Raw genomic sequence first — 24,100 nt, 5'->3', positions numbered from 1 at the left:
AAAAGCATTGATAGGAATAATGTAGCCACAGCCAAGGAATACCTGCAGCCACCAGAATCTAGAAGAGGCAGTGAAGGAATTTACCCTAGAGTCTCGGAAGGAGGTGAGGCCTTGTAGGAACCTTGATTTTGGTTCAATAATCCTAATCTCTGACTTCTGGCTTTCAGATCTATGATAGAATAAATTTCTTTTGGCTTAAAATAAAAGAAACAGAAACGTCACAAAGTTTATGAAAAGATCAGCCTTATACATCAAAAGCTTGATAACTATAGTAAGACAGATAAAGACCTGTAGAAAGAATTGGATAGTACCACTTCTGTCAAAGGTGGATTTTCTTCTATCAGAAAAAACCTGAAGGAAGTTGCTTGACTCTATCAATAGAAAGCTCAATGATCTAGAAAGTTCAATGACTGAGGGAAAATTCAGTGAACCCCATGAGTGATCCACCTCTATGAGCCAAATGGTGAAAGAAAAGAAAGTGAGCCAAAAGAAAGAAAATGGTGAAAACAGGCAAAAATTGGCTGAATCAGAGCTCAGAATCCAGCATTTGCCAAGAGGCCCTTTTGTATCAGCTATTCCACTTACAGCCCATGGCAACAGTCAGAGTCAGGGTATCCCCTGCATGCCCAAGACCCAAGGAAAGAGGGAGGGGACTTGGGAGGGCTCTGGGTTGCAGGGTGATGTGTACTGACTCAGATTTTTCAGCAGCCAAACCCCCAATGTCCACACACAGAGAAAGATATCTCATGTGTTTTTTTCTCTTTAAGTGGCTTTGATTTGTTTCTTTCTACTATAACTACTGTTCCTAAATTAATGTTTTATTTTCTCTTATCAAAGTTTTAATTATAATTCCTAAAAGAGTGATTCCAGAATATAGATGGTTGTAATATAATAAATATTTATAGATAATTTTCTACTACTGGACTCCCTAGAATTATATTGGGTGAGTATTATACATATATATATATATATTTTTTTTTTTTTTGAGACAGAGTCTCGCTCTGTCACCTAGGCTGGAGTGCAGTTGTGCGATCTCGGCTCACTTCAAGCTTGGCCTCCCGGGTTCAAGCCGTTCTTCTACCTCAGCCTCCCGAGTAGCTGGGACTACAGGTGCCCACCACCATGCCCAGCTGATTTTTTGTGTTTTTTAGTAGAGATGTGGTTTCACCGTGTTAGCCAGGATGGTCTCAATCTCCTGACCTCATGATCCACGCGCCTCAGCCTCCCAAAGTGCTGGGATTACAGACATGAGCCACTGTGCCCAGCCCAATATTTTAAATGAATAAGTTACTCCATTATTACTTTAGGCAAATCGAAATTTGACTTGACCAGCTGGAAATATTTGAAACATTAATGTCTATTTCTATGTCCTATGAAATACACTAAGAATTCTGTCTAACAATATTTACTTCAGTGGTTAATGATTGGATCTAAAAATAACAGTAAAAACCCACAAAAGCAAAAAACAAAACCCCTGTCTAAACTTACACTTTTGTATTCATTTCATCCTAAATTTATTTTTAGGTACTGATATTTTGCAATTCTTCTTTTCAGTTTGTTTTCTTATTAATCTTTGTTATTTGCTCATGATGTGCTTAGTGGCATAACATTACTATTTTTTTGCAGTACAATATGTTTCTCTGATATATTCTAAATTTTGTTTCTCAAAAACTCCTGAATTTAAGAATTTTTAAAAAACTGCTTCTTTTCTAGTGTTTTCATAGTTTCATTATTTTTCTATTTAAAAATAGAAAAATTGATGTCCTTACTGTTTTCAATAAGAAATGGCTTTGAAATCAAGCATAATTTATTTTCCCAGAGATTTTAAATGTCTCATTTATCATTTACTAAACTCCATATGTGTTTGGGCTTATTTCCATTATATTTGAAAAATTATCTATGCCTCATTGTTTTAAAAATGCTTATTACTAGTTATTTTTCATTCCCTTTAAGAATTTTTGTCATCTTTTTTTGGACATGCTTAATTTTGCAGATGAATCAATATCATTTGGTTGAGTTTTCCTTCTAGTCATAGCAAAACCTCTTTATAAGATATTTTACTGGCTTGGTAATAATATTACAGATCAACTTAAGGGAGTTAACGTTTTAAAATGATGCTTCTCTGGAAACCATCATTCTGAACAAACTATCGCGAGGACAGAAAACCAAACACCGCATGTTCTCACTCATAGGTGGGAATTGAACAATGAGAACACTTAGACACAGGGTGGGGAACATCACACACTGGGACCTGTCATGGGGTGGGAGCAGGGGAGAGGGATAGCATTAGGAGAAATACCTAATGTAAGTGAGGAGTTAATGGGTACAGCACACCAACATGGCACATGTATACATATGTAACAAACTGCATGGTGTGCACATGTACCCTAGAACTTAAAGTATAATTTAAAAAGTTCCTTCATCTCCATTCAAAAGCATACACGTATATTTGTTTTTTAATTTTTTACTGATACATAATTGTACATATTAATAGGGATTCAGATGATATTTTGATACATACATACAATGCATAATGATGAAACCAGGGTATTTAAGATATTCATCACCTTAAACACTTACATTACTTTGTGTTGGGAACATGTCACATTTTCTCTTCTGCTATTTTGAAGTACATAATAAATTGTTAACTTTAGTCACTTGACTGTTCTATCAAGCACTAGAACTTATTCCTTCCATCTAACTGTACATTGGTACCCATTAACCAATATCTTTTCATCCCCTCCACTCTTCCCAGACTCTGGTAAATATCTTTCTACTCTTTATCTCAGTGAGATCAACTTTTTTAGCTCCACATATGAGTGAAAACAAACAATATTTATTTTTCCATGCCTGGTTCATTTCAGTTAACATAATGACCTCCAATTCCTTTCACACAGCTGCACATGGCAAGATACCATACTTTTTATGGCTGAATAGTATTCTATTGTGTTTATACGCTACATTTTCTTTATCTGTTTATCCATTGATTGGCACTTAGGTTGGTCCCATATCTTGACTACTGTGAGTTGTGCTGCAATAATCATGGGGGTGCAGATATCCTATTGATAAACTGATTTCCTTTCTTACGAATAAATTCTCAGTAGTGATATTGGTGGATAATATAGTAGTTCTATTTTAAATTATTTGGTAAATTTTCATACTGTTTTCCCTAGTGGTTATAGTAATTTACATTCCCAAAAACAATGTATAAGGATTCCATTTTCTCTGCATCCTCAACAGAATTTTTTTGTCCTTTTGATAATAGCCATTCTAGCTAGAGTAAGATGATAGCTCCTTGTGATTTTGATTTGCATTTCCCTGATGATTACTGAGGTTGAGCATTTTAAAAATATATCTGTTGGCTATTTGTATGTCTTCTTTTGAGAAATTTCTGAATGTATTAGTCTACTTGCATTGCCATAAAGAAATATCTTAGGCTGGATAATTTATAAACAGAAAAGTTTAATTGGCAGGCTGAAAAAGAAGCACAGCACTGGCATGTACTTCTGATGAGGGCCTCAAGAGGCTTGCAATCATGGTGAAAGGCAAAGTGGGAACAGGCATGTCACATGAAGACAGCAGGAACAAGAGACAACGAGGAAGAGGAGCCAGGCTCCTTTAAACAACCAGCACTCATGCGAGCTAACGGAGCAGGAACTCACTCATTACAATGCAGAGGGTATCAATCCATTCATGAGGCATCCGCCTCCATGATCTAACTAGACCCCACCTTCAACATTGGAGGTCACATTTCAACAAGACATTTGGAAGGGACAATCATTCAAACCATATCATTCCACCTCTGACACCCCAAATCTCATGTCCTTCTCACACTGTAAATTACAATCATCCCTTCCCAAGAGTCCTCCAAAGTCTTAACTCATTCCAGCATCAACTCAAAGTCCAAAGTCCAAAGTCTTGTCTGAGACTCAAGACCAAGTTCCTTCTACCTAGGAGCCTGTGAAGTAAAAAGCAACTTATTTACTTCAAAGATACAGTGGTTGCACAGGAATTGGGTATGCATGTCCATTCCAAAAGTAATAAATAGGCCAAAAGAAAGGAGCAATAGGCTCCATGCAGTATGAAACCTACCAAGGCAGTCATTAAATCACCTTTGGCTTCCCTGGGCACTGTTCATAGCAGCTCATAGCTACTCTCATGGATTGGAATTGAATTTCTGTGGTTTTTCCAGGTGCAGGATACAAGCTGCCAGTGGATCTACCATTATGGGGTCTGGAGGGCAGTGGCTCCCTTCTTACAGCTCCACTAGGCAGTGCTCCAGTGGGGACTTTGTGTGAGGGCTCCAACTCCACATTTCCCCCAGCACTACCCTAGTAGAGTATGTACTAGGTTGCCAGGCCTCTTTCATGCTTGCATTCTGAGCATCTGCAGACTTAACACTACATGGAAACCACCAAGACTTATGGTTTGCATTGTCCAGAGCTGTGACTCCTATGTCACAGCTGTACCTGGGCCCCTATGAGCTGATGCTGCAGCCAGAGCAGCTGGGATATAGGGAGCAGTGTCTCAAGGCTGTGCAGGGAAGCAGAGTCTTAAACCTGGCCCCCCAAACAATTATTTGCCTCTAGGCCTCTGGGACTATCATGGGAGGGGCTGCCTCAGTGATTTCTAAAATGCCTTTGGGACTTTCCTCCATTATCTTGGATATTCACAGCTGGCTCCTTTTTAGTTATGCTAATCTCTCTAGCAAGAGGTTCTCCACAGCCTGCTTGGATTCTTTCTCTACCACAGGGTCATACTGCAAATTTTCCAAATTTTACACTCTGTTTCCCTATTAAATATAAGTTCCAACCTTAAGTCATTTATTTGCTCCTATATCTGATCCTAGGCCGTTAGAAGCAGACAGGGTGCCTCTTTAATGCTGTGCTGCTTAGAAATTTCTTCCACCAGATACCCTAAGTAATCAGTCACAGCTTCAAAGTTCCACAGATCCCTATGTTACCAGGGGTCCTTGCTCCCAGAGCTGCCAAGATGGTGGCAGGCCGCTTCCAAAATGGCAGCAGGCCATTCCCAAGATGGTGGTAAGCCTCGTGTTCTCTGACCTGGGGTTCTTGGCCTCACAGATTCCAAGGAATGGAATGTTGGGCCATGCAGTGAGTGTTACAGCTCTATGAGACGCCATAGGTCACGGAAGAGAACTGTGGAACCCAGTGACTAGTGTTCAGTTCTATTAGGATGAACCCAGGAACTTAGCAGTGCAGGAACAATGGCAAGGCTTTAGCCCGATCAGGAGTGGCAGTGGGCGCCTCGCTGGATCATGAGCACAGCGGACACCCTGCTGGATCTGGAGGGATAGAAGTCAGTGGCGGGTCTGTGAGGGCGGCAAACAGCAGTAGTAGACGGGGAGCAAAAGCTCAGCTCAAGCCATAACAAAACACGGACCAGAAGAGTGCAGTTGCAAGATTTAATAGAGTGAAATAGAGTGAAAACAGAGTTCCCATATAAGGGGAGGGGACCCAAAGGGGGTTGCGGTTGCCTGCTGGAATGCTTGAGTTTATATCCTGATCCTTGTCCCTCCCACTGTGCTCTCAGGCAATAGATGATTGGCTATTTCTTTACTTCCTGTTTTTTGCCTAATTAGCATTTTAATGAGGTCTCTGATTGGTCAGTTGTGGACAAAGTTGCAAGTCCTGTGTTTAAAGGTGGATGTGGTCACCTCCCCAGCTAGGCTTAGGGATTCTTAGTTGGCCTAGGAAATCCAGCTAGTCCTGTCTCTCACCTAGGACATGAACACAGTGCAGCTAAGTTATTTGCTAGCATGTAACACAAGTGACCTTTACTCCAGTTCCCCAAAACTTCTTCATTTCCACCTGAGACCTTGTTAGCCTGGACTTCACTGTCCATATATCTCTGTCAGCATTTTGGTTACAATTATTTAACCGGTCTCTAAGAAGTCTCAAACTTTCCCCCATCTTCCTGTCTTCTGAGACCCTGAAACTCTCATAACCTCTGCTCATTACCCAGTTTCCCAGCCACCTCCATATCTTGACCTGTCTTTATAGCAATGCCCCACTCCTCAGTACCAATTTTCTGTATTAGTCCATTCTTGGATTGCTCTAAAGAAATACCCGAGACTTGGTAATTTATAAAGAAAAGAAGTTTAATTGGCTCATGGTTCTTCAGGCTGTACATAAAGAATAGTGCCTGCATCTGCTTCCAGTGAGTGCTTTAGGAAGCTTATAATCATGGCAGAAGGTGAAGGAGAGCCAGTGTGTCACATGGTGAGAGTGGGAGCAAAAGAGAGTGAAGGAAAAGTGGCACACTCTTTTAAACAACCAGATCTCATGTGAACTAACTGGACAAGAACTCACGTACCATCAAGAGGATGATGCTAAGCCATTCATGAGGAATCCACCCTTATGAGCCAATCACCTCCCCAGGCCCCATTCTTACATTGAGAATCACATTTCATTGTGAGATTTGGAGGGGGCAAACATCCAAACCATGTCACTAATCATTTGCCCATTTTTTAGTGAGATTATCTGTGTTTTGGTTTTATTTGTTTGTTTATTTCTGTTGAGTTGAGTCCTCGTATATTCTGGATATCAGTCCCTTGTTAGATAAATAGTTTGCAAATATTTTCTTTCATTCTACAGATTGTCTCTTCACTCTGTTGATTGTTTCCTTTGCTTTGCAGAGCTTTTTTGTTTGATATATTACATTTGTCTATTTTTGCTTTTGTTGCCTGTAATTTTGAGGTCTTATCCATAAAATTTCTGCCCAGACCAATGTCCTGAAGCATTTTCTCTAAGTTTTCTTTTAGTAGTTTTATAGTTTTGGGTTTTGTATTTAGGTTCTCAATTCATTTTGAGTAGATTTTTGTATATTGTGAGAGATAGAGTTCATTTCATCCTTCTGTATAAGGTTGTCCAGTTTTCCAGCACCATTTATTGAAGAGGATTTCTTTCTCTAATGTATGTTCTCAGTGCCTTTGTTGAAAATCAGTTGGCTATAAACATGTGGTTTGACTTCTGGGTTCTCTATTCTGTTCTATTGGTTGATGTATCTGCTTTTATACCAATACCATGATATTTTGGTTACTACAGCTTTACAGTATATTTTAAAGTCACGTAGTGTGATGCCTCCAGATTTGTTCTTTTTGAGCAGTATTAGTTTGGCAATTTGGGGTCTTTTTGTGATTCCATACATATATTAGGATTTTTGTTTTCTATTTCTGTGAGGAGTGTCACTGGTATTTTGACAAGGATTACATTGAATCTGTAGATTGTGTTAGGTAGTATGGTCATTTTAACTTTATCAGTTATTATAACCCGTGAGCATGAGTTGCCTTATCATTTGTTTGCTCAGCATTTAATTTCCTTCATCGATGTTTTGTAGATTTCATTGTAGAACTCTTTCACCACCTTGGTTAAATTTATTCTAGGTATTTTATACTTTTGTAGTTATTTTAGATGGAATCACTTTCTTGTTTTTTTTTGTTTTTGTTTTTCCAGCTAGTTTGTTGTTCATGTATAGAAATCCTATGGAATTTTGTATGTTGATTTTCTATCCTGAAACTTTTCTTATTTCATTAAAAGTTCTAAGAATTTTGTGGTGGAGTCTTTAGGTTTTTCAGAATACAAGATCTGTCATCTGCAAAGTGGGGCAACTTGACTTCCTCTTTTCCTATTTGGATGCCCTGTATTTCCCTGGCCTAATTGCTCTGGCTAGGACTCGTAGTACTTTGTTGATTAAGATTGGTAAAAGTAGGCATCCGTCTCTTGTTCTAGTTCTTAGAAAAATGCCTTTCAGCTCTTCCTCATTCAGTACAAGGTTAACTGTTTGTTTGTCATACAAGGCCTTCCTTATGTTGAGGTAAATGTCTCCTATGCCTAATTTGTTGAGAGTTTTCATCATGAAGAATGTTAAATTTTAACATACTTTTTATGTATCTATTGAGATGCTCATATAGTTTTTGTCCTTCACTCTGTTGATGTGATGTATGACATTTATTGATTTGCATATATTGAACCATCCTGGCATCCTCAGAATAAATCCCCACTTGATAATTACATGTTATCTTTTTGATGTGTTGTTAGATTTGGCTTGCTAGTATTCTTTTTTGAGGACTTTTGCATCTATGTTTATTAGGGATATTCGCCTGTGGTTTTGTTACTATTGTTGTGATGTTTTTGCCTGGTTTGGTATCAGGGTAGTGCTGGCCTTATAGAATGAGTTAGAAAAAACTTCCACCTATTCCATTTTTTTAAAAAAGTTTGAGAATTGGTGTTAATTCTTCCTCATATGTTGGTAAAATTGAACAGGAAAGCTATCCAGGGCTTTTCTTTGTTGGGAGATTTTTATTACTGATTGAATCCTTGTTACTCGTTATTGGTCCATTCAGGGTTTCTATTTCTTAATGGTTCAACCTTTCTAAGTTGCATATTCTAGGAATTTATTAATTTCCTCTAGGTTTTTCTATTTGTTAGTATATAACTGTTCATAATAGTCTCCAGTAATACTTTGTATTTCTGGGGTATCAGTTGTAAAGTCTCCTTTTATAGTTTCTGAATTCATTTATTTGGATCATTTCTCTTGTTTTCTTGTTGTTGTTTTGTTTGTTTGTTTGTTTGTTTTTTATAGCTAATGGTTTATTGTTTTTGCTTATCTTTTCCAAAAGTCAATTTTTTTTTTTTTTTTTGGCGTGGCAACATGTTTAATTCTGTGGCCAAGCTAGCCTGTCTGCAAAGCCTGGCAGACAGCACGTCACCAGGGGCTGCCGCAGAAGCAGGCAGGACCAACCCCTAAAGGGGTGCAGTCAAAGGCGGGGGCTCCGACAAGGCTGCTGGAGGTAGCAGGCCCCAGACTGGGAGTGCTCAGTAGCCATCCTTAGCCTAGGTAACCTCGTAGTCGGGGTACTGGGCTTTAATTTTCTCAGTTGAAATGGCGTGCTGGGCAGGACCATAGGCCATGGAGTAGCCGTACACGTGAATCTTCTTGTCCTGGCTCTGGTGGGAGATGCACCCGCCGCCCAGACACTTACAGTCACAGCCCTGCTTCTGCATGTCGCCCGACACTTTGTCGTAGATGTCCGCATGGTACTCGGCCCAGTTGTAGCCTCGCACGATCTCCTTGCTCTCCGCAGCCAGAGCCCGGAGCGCGGAGCTGAGTGGACTCGGATCAGCACATACTTGAAGACGCCGTCGGAGTCGATGTCCACATCAGGAATGTGAACGAGGTCCGCCACCGCTATGTTCTTCCCAAAAGTCAATTTTTAAAAACTATACTTCTTGGTAAATTTGTTCAGTCTCTATTCCATTCAGTTCTCCTCTTACCTTTATTATTTATCTTCTTAAACTAATTTTAGGTGTGATTCGTTCTTGCATTGTTAGGTCGCTTATTTAAAAATCTTTCCACTCTTTTGATGTAGGCATTTATTGCTATAAACTTTTCTTTTAATACTACTTTTGTTGTATTCCACAGAATTTAGTATGTCATGTTTTCATTTTCATTTGTTCCAAAATACTTTTGATTTCCATTTTAATTTCTCCATTGACTCAATGTTTATTCAGGAGCATGTTTTTCTATTTTTTTTTAAATTTTTTTTTTATTATTATACTTTAAGTTCTAGGGTACATGTGCATAACGTGCTGGTTTGTTACATATGTATACTTGTGCCATGTTGGTGTGCTGCACCCATCAACTCGTCAGCACCCATCAATTCGTCATTTATATCAGGTATAACTCCCAATGCAATCCCTCCCCCCTCCCTCCTCCCCATGATAGGCCCCAGTGTGTGATGTTCCCCTTCCCGAGTCCAAGTGATCTCATTGTTCAGTTCCCACCTATGAGTGAGAACATGCGGTGTTTGGTTTTCTGTTCTTGTGATAGTTTGCTAAGAATGATGGTTTCCAGCTGCATCCATGTCCCTACAAAGGATGCAAACTCATCCTTTTTAGGCTGCATAATATTCCATGGTGCATATGTGCCACATTTTCTTAATCCAGTCTGTCACAGATGGACATTTGGGTTGATTCCAAGTCTTTGCTATTGTGAATAGTGCCGCAATAAACACATGTGTGCATGTGTCTTTATAGCAGCATGATTTCTAATCCTTTGGGTATACACCCAGTAGTGGGATGGCTGGGTCATATGGTACATCTAGTTCTAGATCCTTGAGGAATTGCCATACTGTTTTCCATAATGGTTGAACTAGTTTACAATCCCACCAACAGTGTAAAAGTGTTCCTATTTCTCCACATCCTCTCAAGCACCTGTTGTTTCCTGACTTTTTAATGATTGCCATTCTAACTGGTGTGAGATGGTATCTCATTGTGGTTTTGATTTGCATTTCTCTGATGGCGAGTGATGATGAGCATTTTTTCATGTGTCTGTTGGCTGTATGAATGTCTTCTTTTGAGAAATGTCTGTTCATATCCTTTCCCCACTTTTTGATGGGGTTGTTTGTCTTTTTCTTGTAAATTTGTTTGAGTTCTTTATAGATTCTGGATATTAGTCCTTTGTCAGATGAGTAGATTGCAAAATATTTTTCCCGTTCTGTAGGTTGCCTGTTCACTCTGATGGTAGTTTCTTTTGCTGTGCAGAAGCTCTTTAGTTTAATCGTATCCCATTTGTCAATTTTGGCTTTTGCTGCCGTTGCTTTTGGTGTTTTAGACATGAAGTCCTTGCCCATGCCTGTGTCCTGAATGGTACTACCTAGATTTTCTTCTAGGGTTTTTATGGTATTAGGTCTAACATTTAAGTCTCTAATCCACCTGGAATCAATCTTCGTATAAGGCGAAAGGAAAGGATCCAGTTTCAGCTTTCTACTTATGGCTAGCCAATTTTCCCAGCACCATTTATTAAATAGGGAATCCTTTCCCCATTTCTTGTTTCTCTCAGGTTTGTCAAAGATCAGATGGCTGTAGATGTGTGGTATTATTTCTGAGGACTCTGTTCTGTTCCATTGGTCTATATCTCTATTTTGGTACCAGTACCATGCTGTCTTGGTTACTGTAGCCTTGTAGTATAGTTTGAAGTCAGGTAGCGTGATGCCTCCAGCTTTGTTCTTTTGACTTAGGATTGTCTTGGCAATGCGGGCTCTTTTTTGGTTCCATATGAACTTTAAAGCCGTTTTTTCCAGTTCTCTGAAGAAAGTCATTGGTAGCTTGATGGGGATGGCATTGAATCTATAAATTACCTTGGGCAGTATGGCCATTTTCACGATATTGATTCTTCCTATCCATGAGCATGGTATGTTCTTCCATTTGTTTGTGTCCTCTTTGATTTCACTGAGCAGTGGTTTGTAGTTCTCCTTGAAGAGGTCCTTGACATCCCTTGTAAGTTGGATTCCTAGGTATTTTATTCTCTTTGAAGCAATTGTGAATGGAAGTTCATTCCTGATTTGGCTCTCTGTCTGTCTGTTACTGGTGTATAAGAATGCTTGTGATTTTTGCACATTGATTTTGTATCCTGAGACTTTGCTGAAGTTGCTTATCAGCTTAAGGAGATTTTGGGCTGAGACAATGGGGTTTTCTAAATATACAATCATGTCATCTGCAAACAGGGACAATTTAACTGCTTCTTTTCCTAACTGAATACCCTTGATTTCTTTCTCTTGCCTGATTGCCCTAGCCAGAACTTCCAACACTATGTTGAATAGGAGTGGTGAGAGAGGGCATCCCTGTCTTGTGCCAGTTTTCAAAGGGAATTTTTCCAGTTTTTGCCCATTCAGTATGATATTGGCTGTGGGTTTGTCATAAATAGCTCTTATTATTTAGAGGTACGTTCCATCAATACCGAATTTATTGTGCGTTTTTAGCATGAAGGGCTGTTGAATTTTGTCAAAAGCCTTTTCTGCATCTATTGAGATAATCATGTGGTTCTTGTCTTTGGTTCTGTTTATATGCTGGATTACATTTATTGATTTGTGAATGTTGAACCAGCCTTGCATCCCAGGGATGAAGCCCACTTGATCATAGTGGATAAGCTTTTTGATGTGCTGCTGAATCCGGTTTGCCAGTATTTTATTGAGGATTTTTGCATCGATGTTCATCAGGGATATTGGTCTAAAATTTTCTTTTTTTGTTGTGTCTCTGCCAGGCTTTGGTATCAGGATGATGTTGGCCTCATAAAACGAGTTAGGGAGGATTCCCTCTTTTTCAATTGATTGGAATAGTTTCAGAAGGAATGGTACGAGCTCCTCTTTGTACTTCTGGTAGAATTCAGCTGTGAATCCATCTGGTTCTGGACTTTTTTTGGTTGGTAGGCTATTAATTATTGCCTCAATTTCAGAGCCTGCAATTGGTCTATTCAGGGATTCAACTTCTTCCTAGTTTAGTCTTGGAAGAGTGTAAGTGTCCAGGAAATTATCCATTTCTTCTAGATTTTCTAGTTGATGTGCGTAGAGGTGTTTATAGTATTCTCCGATGGTAGTTTGTATTTCTGTGGGGTCCGTGGTCATATCCCCTTTATCATTTTTTATTGCATCTATTTGATTCTTCTCTCTTTTCTTCTTTATTAGTCTTGCTAGCGGTCTGTCAATTTTATTGATTTTTTCAAAAAACCAACTCCTGGATCCATTGATTTTTTGGAGGGTTTTTTTCTGTCTCTATCTCCTTCAGTTCTGCTCTGATCTTAGTTATTTCTTGCCTTCTGCTAGCTTTTGAATGTGTTTGCTCTTGCCTCTCTAGTTCTTTTAATTGTGATGTTAGAGTGTCAATTTTAGATCTTTCCAGCTTTCTCTTGTGGGCATTTAGTGCTACACATTTCCCTCTACACACTGCTTTAAATATGTCCCAGAGATTCTGGTATGTTGTATCTTTGTTCTCATTGGTTTCAAAGAACATCTTTATTTCTGCCTTCGTTTTGTTATGTACCCAGTAGTCATTCAGGAGCAGGTTGTTCAGTTTCCATGTAGAGCGGTTTTGCTTGAGTTTCTTAGTCCTGAGTTCTAATTTGATTGCACTGTGGTCTGAGAGACAGTTTGTTATAATTTCTGTTCTTTTACATTTGCTAAGGTGTGCTTTACTTCCAATTATGTGGTCAATTTTGGAATAAGTGCGATGTGGTGCTGAGAGAATGTATATTCTGTTGATTTGGGGTGGAGAGTTCTGTAGATGTCTATTAGGTCCACTTGGTGAAGAGATGAGTCAATTCCTGGATATCCTTCTTAACTTTCTGTCTCGTTGATCTGTCTAATGTTGACAGTGGAGTGTTGAAGTCTCCCATTATTATTGTATGGGAGTCTAAGTCTCTTTGTAAGTCTCTAAGGACTTGCTTTATGAATCTGGGTGCTCCTGTATTGGGTGCATATATATTTAGGAGAGTTAGCTCTTCCTGTTGAATTGATCCCTTTACCATTATGTAATGGCCTTCTTTGTCTCTTTTGATCTTTGATGGTTTAAAGTCTGTTTTATCAGAGACTAGGATTGCAACCCCTGCTTTTTTGTTCTCCATTTGCTTGGTAGATCTCCTCCATCCCTTTATTTTGAGCCTATGTATGTCTCTGCATGTGAGATGGGTCTCCTGAATACAGCAGATTGATGGGTCCTGACTCCTTATCCAGTTTGCCAGTCTGTGTCTTTTAATTGGAGCATTTAGTCCATTAACATTTAAGGTTAATATTGTTATGTGTGAACTTGATCCTGCCATTATGATATTAACTGGTGATTTTGCTCGTTAGTTGATGCAGTTTCTTCCTAGCCTCGATGGTCTTTACATTTTCGCATGTTTTTGCAATGGCTGTTACCGGGTTTTCCTTTCCATGTTTAGAGCTTCCTTCAGGGTCTCTTGTAAGGCAGGCCTGGTGGTGACAAAATCTCTAAGCCTTTGCTTATCTGTAAAGGATTTTATTTCTCCTTCACTTATGAAACTTAGTTTGGCTAGATATGAAATTCTGGGTTTAAAATTCTTTTCTTTAAGAATGTTTAATATTGGCCCCCACTCTTCTGGCTTGTAGAGTTTCTGCCAAGAGGTCTGCTGTTAGTCTGATGGGCTTCCCTTTGTGGGTAAACTGACCTTTCTCTCTGGCTGCCCTTAAGATTTTTTCCTTCATTTCAACTTTGGTGAATCTGGCAATTATGTGTCTTGGAGTTGCTCTTCTGGAGGAGTATCTTTGTGGCGTTCTCTGTATTTCCTGAATTTGAATGTTGGCCTGCCCTACTAGGTTGGGGAAGTTCTCCTGGATGATATCCTGAAGAGTGTTTTCCAGCTTGGTTCCGTTTTCCCCCTCATTTTCAGGCACCCCAATCAGACGTAGATTTGGTCTTTTTACATAATCCCATACTTCTTGCAGGCTTTGTTTACTTCTTTTTCTTCTTTTTTCTTTTGGTTTCTCTTCTCACTTCATTTCATTCATTTGATCCTCAATCGCTGATACTCTTTCTTCCAGTTGATCGAGTCGGTTACTGAAGCTTGTGGATTTGTCACGTATTTCTCGTGTCATGGTTTTCATCTCTGTCATTTCATTTATGACCTTCTCTGCATTAATTATTCTAGCTATTAATTCTTCCACTCTTTTTTCAAGATTTTTAGTTTCTTTGTGCTGGGTACGTAATTCCTCCTTTAGCTCTGAGAAGTTTGATGGACTGAAGCCTTCTTCTCTCATCTCGTCAAAGTCATTCTCCGACCAGCTTTGATCCATTGCTGGCGATGAGCTGCGCTCCTTTGCAGGGGGAGATGAGCTCTTATTTTTTGAGTTTCCAGCTTTTCTGCCCTGCTTCTTCCCTATCTTTGTGGTTTTATCTGCCTCTGGTCTTTGATGATGGTGATGTACTGATGGGGTTTTGATATAGGTGTTCTTCCTGTTTGATAGTTTTCCTTCTAATAGTCAGGACCCTCCACTGCAAGTCTGTTGGAGATTGCTTGAGGTCCACTCCAGACCCTGTTTGCCTGGGTATCAGCAGCAGAGGTTGCAGAAGATAGAATATTGCTGAACATCGAGTGTACCTGTCTGATTCTTACTTTGGAAGCTTCCTCTCAGGGGTGTACTCCACCCTGTGAGGTGTGGGGTGTCAGACTGCCCCTAGTGGGGGATGTCTCCCAGTTAGGCTACTCAGGGGTCAGGGACCCACTTGAGCAGGCAGTCTGTCCGTTCTCAGATCTCAACCTCTGTGTTGGGAGATCCACTGCTCTCTTCAAAGCTGTCAGACAGAGTCGTTCGGGTCTGCACAGGCCTCTGCTGCTTCCCCTGTTGTTTTTTAGCTGTGCCCTGTCCCCAGAGGTGTAATCTACAGAGACAGGCAGGTTTCCTTGAGCTGCTGTGAGCTCCACCCAGTTCGAGCTTCCCAGCAGCTTTGTTTACCTACTTAAGCCTCAGCAATAGTGGGCGCCCCTCCCCCAGCCTCACTGCTGCCTTGTGGTTAGATCGCAGACTGCTGTGCTAGCAATGAGGGAGGCTCCGTGGGTGTGGGACCCTCCCGGCCAGGTGTGCATATAATCTCTTGGTGTGCCTGTTTGCTTAAAGCGCAGTATTGGGGTGGGAATTACCCGATTTTCCAGGTGTTGTGTGTCTCAGTTCGCCTGGCTAGGAAAAGGGATTCCCTTCCCCCTTGCGCTTCCCAGGTGAGGCAATGCCTCGCCCTGCTTCAGCTCTCGCTGGTCGGGCTGCAGCAGCTGACCAGCACCGATTGTCCGGCACTCTCCAGTGAGATGACCCCAGTACCTCAGTTGAAAATGCAGAAATCACCGGTCTTCTGTGTCGCTCGTGCTGGGAGTTGGAGAATGGAGCTGTTCCTATTCGGCCATCTTGCTCCGCCCTCAAAAACCTGTTTTTCTATTTTGATAAAGAGATTTTCTATGCCTTTAATCATCTCTTCTCTTTCTAAATCTCCCAAAATTTGAGTATTTGGTCATGTCATTATGTCCTATATGTCATATAGTTTGTCTTCATTATTCTTTTCCTTATTTACTTTTTGTACATGCATTTATATTTATAATACACATTTGCATATATATTTTATATAATACATATCATACTTATATATTATATATCATATATTATGTATTATGACACATAATATATAATATATTTATATATTGTTCAAATGTATATATGTTTATATATTTGTTGCAATATTCAAATATGTATCATAATATATTATAATAATGAATATTATAATATTCAAATATATGTATTATAATATATATTATAAATAAATTATTTTGATTAAGGCTTTTCTATATTCATTAGAATTTTCTTCATGTACCATACATTTATTTTTAGGCTTGTTTTTAGACATTTTGTCATAATTCTAAAAACACAATATTTTGATAATCTAAGCTATTCTTGTTTTCTTTTCTCCCTATCTTGCCTTTCTTTAGGCTGTTTGTATAATCCCTGATAAAATGACTTTTAAAAGAATGAGAACAGACTTTTTTTAGTATATGCTATCTCTTTACTTTGGAAATATTAAATCCTGGATGAGACAGAAAAATTGGAGGGCAAATAAAAATACTTTTGGGAGAAAGATAACGAGAACAGTAAATCCCCCTTTGCTTGTCACCTGACACAAACACAAAGATACATGGACATACCTAAAGCAGATTCCTTTAGAATTACAGAGGAAGAAAAAGATAGATATAGGGTCAGAGTGTTTTAAAGAGTGAATGTAGGGTAAGTCTAGACAGAAACACAATAATATCACCTTTTAGTAATGTATCCAGTGCCCCATATGACTATAAAGTAGCAGCAAGTGGGGCACTGGATACATTACTCAAAGGTGATATTGCATTTCTACCTAGACTTAGGGGGTATACACATCCATGATGACCAAGACAAGAAGAGCAGAGCCCCACGCCCTGACAAAGCCTGGTGACTAAATAGAGTCCTCAGTACTTAGAAAATACTAAAGCACTATGTCCACAAAAACCAAGCACTCTTCTGTGTTCCACAAACTCCTATGTCAAACACACACACGCATACAAACACACAAATATATTCATACAATATTCACGTTTTTATATTATTTTATTATAGTAACAACATATTTCTTTTAATTTTAGTGCCCTCCCCCTATTTCTGATCTTTTGTGTACTCATTAGAAATAAAAGCATGGTACTACATTTCTCACTTTGCTATTTCAGATGGTAAATAACATATTGACATTTCAGTTGCTGCTCTCTAATTTTTTTTTTTTTTTTTTTTTTTTTTTTTTGAGACGGAGTTTTGCTCTGTCGCCCAGGCTGGAGTGCAGTGGCCGGATCTCAGCTCACTGCAAACTCCGCCTCCCGGGTTTATGCCATTCTCCTGCCTCAGCCTCCCTAGTAGCTGGGACTACAGGCGCCCGCCACCTCGCCCGGCTAGTTTCTGTATTTTTTAGTAGAGACGGGGTTCCACCGTGTTAGCCAGGATGGTCTCGATCTCCTGACCTCGTGATCCGCCCGTCTCGGCCTCCCAAAGTGCTGGGATTACAGGCTTGAGCCACCGCGCCCGGCCTCTGCTCTCTAATTTTACTTAATTCTGTGAGTGTCTCAAATTTTAGAGTTACGCGTTATCTCAGAATTTACCATTTATTTGATCTATGTCTCTAGAGATTTTGGATTTTTTTTAATAGTCTGAGATTTAAGAATAAGGTTATTCGTGTCCAGGTGTGGTGGCTCATGCCTGTAATCCCAGTACTTTGGGAGGCCGAGGCAGGCGGATCATGAGGTCTGGAGATTGAGACCACTTTGAAACCCCGTCTCTACTAAAAGTACAAAACATTAGCTGGGTGTGGTGGCAGGCGCCTGTAGTCCCAGCTACTTGTGAGGCTGAGGCAGGAGAATGGCGTGAACCCGGGAGGCGGAGCTTGCAGTGAGCCGAGATCACGCCACTGCACTCCAGCCTGGGCCACAGAGTGAGACTCTGTCTCAAAAAAAAAAGAATAAGGTTATTCGTGAGTTAGATTTTTTTACTTAAACCTTTCCATATCATAGATTATTACCTACATACATAAAAAGAAATACAGCAGAATTATACAATGCCTATTTGAGTGCACAGAGATCTCTCTGTTACAGCAACATAGTCAAAAGAAAGAGTATTGGTAGCAAATTTCTCCAATGCCCTCACCCTTGCAGGGCTGGATAGTTTAAATAGAAATAAGATTCTGGTTTATGGGTATGAATCATCAACGTGGCTGTTGTCTATTTATTTTTATTTTTTCTTTTAACATACAATAATTTCCATACAGTAAATATATCCTCTTGGTATATAGTTCTGAGAGTGTTCATAAACATAAACAGTGTGTACTTAACTCTGCAAATAAGATATACATATATTACCCCAAAATGTCCCTCTTTGCCCATTTGGACTCAACATATCCCCTACTCCCAGCTCCTGGCAACTAATTATCTGTTCTCTGACCAGATAGTATTGCCACTGCAACAATGACCCAGAAATAGAATCAAACAGCATGTAGCCATTTGAGTTTGTCTAGTTTCACTTAGCAGAGTACAACTGAGATTAATCCTTATAAACGTGCCATATTTGCTTTATAGCTCTAGGGCTGTCTGTTCAACAGCATTTCTTTTTGAACACATGTTGTCAGTATTACTTTTATATATTTGCAAGAAACAAATCATTTTTTATGTTGGAGAGAGTCACGTTAAAGTTTATTAAAATACAGCTTGACAATCACCGTGCAAGCATGAATGAAGATTAATGGGTCCAACAATGAGGGGGCATAGAGAGCAATGAATGTGACTCTGTTGAGACCACTTCTTTTGGCATGGAATTTATAACTTCTTCAACACTGGATTTATTTCTGTTGATTCATTAAAGGGTCTTGTCAGTAAGGAATCCTGGGAAAGTTATCTTAGGAAGAGGAAATAGGATAAACAAAGAAACAGCAGTATGAGGACATCTGATACATTTGATCTCACAGTGCAATACATTGCAATTACAGAAAGGAGTATGAATGAATCACAGTTCTCTAATCTGTCAAGTGAATGAATTAAGGTGAATGGTCTATAACATCTTTTTAGCATTTGATATTCTATAATGTAGACATAATACTACTGAGTTATGTGCTGCTAAGCAAGTTTAATCTGCAATAGATTGTAGTGTGAGTTGGAAAACAACAGACAAATTCTTGAGAACTTGTTTAGTTATTATTTTTTAATTGATTCATTTGGCAATAACTGTATATCAACTTAGGTTTTCTCCTTTTTCAACGCCATTTTGTTGATGTATGAGTTTCGATTAGCATGCAAAAAACTGGATTTTTAAAAAAATGTGTATGACTTGATTAATTTAGAGGTATGTATACATCTGTGAAACCATGACCAAAATCTATTTCATAAATGTATTCATCACCACCAACTCTTGTTTGTTTTAAACATTTGAGAGAAAAATTGGAGAACAAAGTGGCTGAGTTTTTAAGCTTGTTCTCTCAGCACAGGGGGTTGCAGAAGCAACTCTGTCTCCTAAGACCAATCATAGGCCTTATTTCTAACTCCACCACAACCTACTGAATAACTGTATCCACTCACACCCTTGTATTCCTTATCAACACAATTCAGAGTTTTACCAGATTAAATTTTATCAAACCAATTATTATTTTTTTTTTAGGGTCATCAATGTCTCAGTTACTGAGCCATTCCCTGGGAATAACATCTTGACTAAACATAATCTTTATCTTCAAGAACTTCTCATTATTCAGTGGAATGAAGACCTTGGGAAATGGGGAATTTTCATGCAGTCATTAGAGGTAAGAGCTGAAAATGTTAGGTATTTGGTGCTATGGGAGTCCTTGTTGGTGGGTCAAGAAAAGAGTGGAGAAACTAGTATCTCAGCTGAGAGTTAAGCCTGAGTAGGTGATAGTGAGGTAAAAGGTAAGGAACAGAAAGCCTTCTGGCCTGGGAAGCACTATATAAAAGATATGAAGAAGAGCTGGACCAGATTAGAGAACTGAAAGTTGTTGAGTGTGAGAAAAGTGGTATATTCTTGTGGGAAAAAATGACAAAAATGGAGATGGGCCCACTCTGAAGTGTCTTGTAGTTTTTGGACATGGGGCTTATGCAAAGGGCAATGAGGATGAATTGGTAGCTTGTCAACAGGAATGTGGACAAAAGCAAGAAGAGAATTTAGACTGTTTGTAAACTAAATAAGATGCTATGGTGGCCTAACCATGCAGTATCAGAAGGGAAGAAAATGAATGGAATTGAATGATATTAAGGGAGCACAGTGGTTTTGGGGTTTGCCAGGCAGTGAGAGCTGCAATGAAAAGAGGCAAGGATGACCTGAAGGTTTCCAGTTTAAGAGCAATGAGGGATTTATTCCTGCAATGGAAAATTATGAAGGGAAGTTTTTCAAGCAGGTGTGCGAATGGTGCAGGGTTGGACATATGCCCAGGTTTGGACATATTGTGGTCTGAGAGACTAGAAGGCAGTTGTTCAATAAGCATTCCAATCTATGAGTATGAAGTTAGGAGAGAAGTTTGAGCTGAGAGCTCTGGAAACATCATCATATAAATGGTGACTGATTACACAAGTTGGATAGAGTCAAGTTGCTCCTTTCATTTCTAAAATCCTGTGAATGCTGCAGACAAAGAAGGATGCAGCTATTGCAACATTAATGTCTTCTCCCTCCCACCTTTCTCACTGAGACCAAAGGTAGCTGGTGCACCTTCTGAGAATCACGATCATTTTCATGGACAATCAAACACTGGAGATAAGACAGTTAATGATGTGTGGGCAGGGATGATGGGAGCACTGTCCCTTCCAACTGATCCCTGTCAGCCTTCGTCTATGGGGAGCCCACCTCTGCAGTTTCTGTAACAACCAACTCACCAACTCTTCTCCAAACACTTGTTATTTTCCGAGCTCAGAGGTGCCAAGGTACATCCTGTGAGTGTTCTCTCTGGTTGTGCACGGCCAGTCGGACCTAATGCTGGAATCAACTCCAGGAGGGACAGGGTGCGTGGGCTGCTGAGGCTTGGGGAGGGAGGGAGGCGAGAGGGAGGAGTCAGGAAGGGGCAGCACAAAGGCTATGTCGCTGTCCATGGGAAGGGCCAGCTGAGCCGAAGAGTTATTAGCCACAGGGTAGCAAGAACAAGATGAAATGTCAGGGAAACAGATTGAGGGGGCTTTAGTGGCCCATCCTCCTTGTCCTGGCAGCCCTGGCACTGTGACCTCTTTGACTCTCACCAGGGCAGCAGTGGTGACTGGAGGAGCCTGGGCGCTGGTGCAGATGCCTCTGGCTTTGAGGCAAAGGCTGGTGGGATTGGAGGGTAGGAGCTGTGGGGAGAGGGGCGCTGCCTGGGGTGGAAGTGGGAGGCTGTGACTTTCACATGTTGTGTAGAATGTCCCTGTCCATCTTTATGTCTAGATCTAATGACTGACTCTGGCCGATGGCTGCCTTGCCCTATTCCTGTTTTTGCAATGGTCACTTTTCTCCACTGGTCTTTAGTTTTCCTTTGCATGCAGACAGCTGTGTAGTCCTCTCCTTGGTCCATTTTTTTTTTTTTTTTCCTGCTGATTATCGGTGTCTTACGGTTCCTTCAGTCGGCTATCAGAAACTTCTAATGGACCCTGTTAGGCTTCCAAGCAGCAAGGGAATTCTAACTAGTAGAAAGGATAATCAGACACTGACTCTTTTACAATCCCTTTTGCTACTTAAAGGGGATTGCTACTTTTATCTCTATAGAGAAACCCCTTCTCAACTCCTTCAATCTAGTCAAAGAAAACATAGCTTAATATACAATTCAGTTCACATACACACACACACATGCACACACACACACACGTGTTCCTTAGGCATCTGTACTTACTGTTCAGTATTTTACACTGACTGGAATATTAAATGAAAAGTGGTTTGCTCTTATTTTCCACATATTATGTTTTGCAAAAACTTAATCTGTCTGTATATCTGCAACTTAAAAAAAATTAAGTGCAATGCTTAACTGTTTAGGATGTGATATTACCTTTTTAATTATCCAGTTAATCTTAATCTATTTTATTATGGTTCATTTAATTTGTAAAAATGGAGTGCTACCCTCCCACCCATCAAACCATTTTAAAAAGAATACTAGACCCAAGTTATGAAGTCATATCATAGAAAATCACTCAAGAGTATTGAGTAGCTTTCTTTTTTTCTGATAGAAATGCCATGTCTTCACAAAACAACTTCTAAAGATTGATGCATATTATATACAAAATATGCATCTATTACAATTAGCTAAAATATTTTGCAAAAATATGAGCACAATTTCAGCAGAAAAGATACTTCAGTTTTTTCTACATGAAGACCTACCATGTTTTCTCAAATATATTTAAAAAATATATCCATATAATATCGTACAGATGCATTTAGTACAGTTAGACAAAATTTTTAAAAAGACTTAACCAAAATTTAAAAAGAAAAACACTTCATTTTTTACTATAGACCACTTGTACGCTTCTTTTTAGCTTTAACATAAATAGTCCTGGTATATTTCTAATTAAGGCAAAGAGTGTCGCCAGGTTCTAAGCTCCTACAAAGGTAACAGAATAATTTCTATATGTTTAATTGAATAGATATACGATGGGAAGTGAGAAGAAATTTTTGGTTACTGAATGCTATGTTTAGGAAGCATCACAAGGGCATTAAAATCTTTAGCTTGAATCCTCATTTAATTAAACTGAAAGATAACTTCAGTTGAGATACATTATTTACAAGTCACTAACTGCAGTAATATAAGAAGTTTAATCTGGCTGGGCATGGTGGCTCACGCCTGTAATCCCAGCACTTTGGGAGGCCGAGGCATGTGGTTCATGAGGTCAAGAGATCCAGACTATCCTGACCAACATGGTGAAACCCCATCTCTACTAAAAATACAAAAATTAGCTGGACGCGCCTGTAATCCCAGCTACTCGTGATTCTGAGGCAGGAGAATTGCTTGGACCTGAGAGGCAGAGGTTGCAGTGAGCCCACTGCACTCCATCCTGGTGACCGAGGGAGACTCTGTCTCAAAGAAAAAAAAAAAAAAAAGGAATTTTATCTTTGAGATGTGATATTGGCAAACATCTTATAGTGAATGCAGCTAATAATGGAGTCAATGACTGCGATAGTTACTTCGTAGAATATCGCACGTGTTTTCTCATTACTCGAAATGAGTTCGGTTTCAAACTGCACTTGTTCTGTTGGAATTGTTAATTGGACATTGTAATCCCTGTAAGTCAATAGTGTTGTAGGTGGGATACTATTCATGCATCTTTTTGCTACTGTAAAAGAGATCCCTCCCTAGAAACTAGCCCTCCAACTTATAAAATCTATGGCAATCAATTTATCATTATTAATCAATAATAAAGTCTGAAATACAGTGTAATTTTTTTTTAAATGAAAACCAAACAACATTCATTAGCTCATCCTTCCAGCTCTTGTGTTCTTACAGGTAGGGATATTAAACAAATGTGGCTTGTTCTTATCTTCCGAGCATCCTTATTTTTGAGATCGGAGTCTCTCCTATGTACAACTATCTACAGCATGAAAAGAAAACCACTATTTAAAAACTGTTTGGATACAATTTTGTCTATCATCTTGTCCTTAATCTGTTTGGAGTTTTGAACTGGTTACTTTTTGTAAATAACAAGATTTTGTGTCCTTTTTGCTGGTTTGTAGTGCTTGATGGTGCTCTTCATGTTTTGCATACCCACTTAGGTATTTAGATTTATGTCTTTTGTCTTTCTGCCATCTCAAATAATGAATAAAAATCCATTTCTTCATTCAACAATATTTACTAAACGTGTTGTGTGCTAGGTTTATATTTCCAAAAGGATGTATAATATATATAAAATGAATTTGAAAAAGAAAAAGAAATTTAAGTTCTCCAAGTGTTTAGTATTTGTTTTCAAGAAAGGGCTCATCTTCATGAAGGACACATGTAAAAGAACATATATGATTTTAATAATTGCTTATGTTAATAAGTAGTTTGAAGATTATTAATGTGCATTCTTCAATCTATTCAATTTAGATAAATTTTAAATGTATTTGATTGTTATTACAGAACAGGGTTTGGCAAAGTAAGGTCCTTCGGCCAATTCTACGCTGTCTTTGTTTGTACATCCTGTAGCAACATTGAAAAGGTCCTGAACTATGAGCCATGAATACCAAGTTGTAAATCTCTAGCACCTCAGTTTTCTGTTCAGCCCCCAGCATCTGAAGCCCAGTGCTGACCCTGCC

At 39.2% G+C, this 24,100-nt stretch overlaps 1 pseudogene across 1 annotated transcript in view; it reads right to left on the bottom strand.

Moving 5' to 3' along the window:
• Positions 1-8,645: 8,645 nt before the first annotated feature.
• Positions 8,646-24,100, bottom strand: part of LOC117072156 — a 38,819-nt pseudogene continuing 23,364 nt past the window's right edge. Inside the window, exon 2 of the transcript XR_004432719.1 lies at positions 8,646-9,217. The product of XR_004432719.1 is annotated as a 14 kDa phosphohistidine phosphatase-like (transcript). The remainder of the gene's footprint in view (positions 9,218-24,100) is intronic.

Source organism: Trachypithecus francoisi, unplaced genomic scaffold (genome assembly GCF_009764315.1).
Source record: "Trachypithecus francoisi isolate TF-2019V2 unplaced genomic scaffold, Tfra_2.0 Lachesis_group4, whole genome shotgun sequence".
Taxonomy (NCBI): Eukaryota; Metazoa; Chordata; class Mammalia; order Primates; family Cercopithecidae; genus Trachypithecus; species Trachypithecus francoisi.
This window is presented reverse-complemented; position numbering and strand designations above follow the sequence as displayed.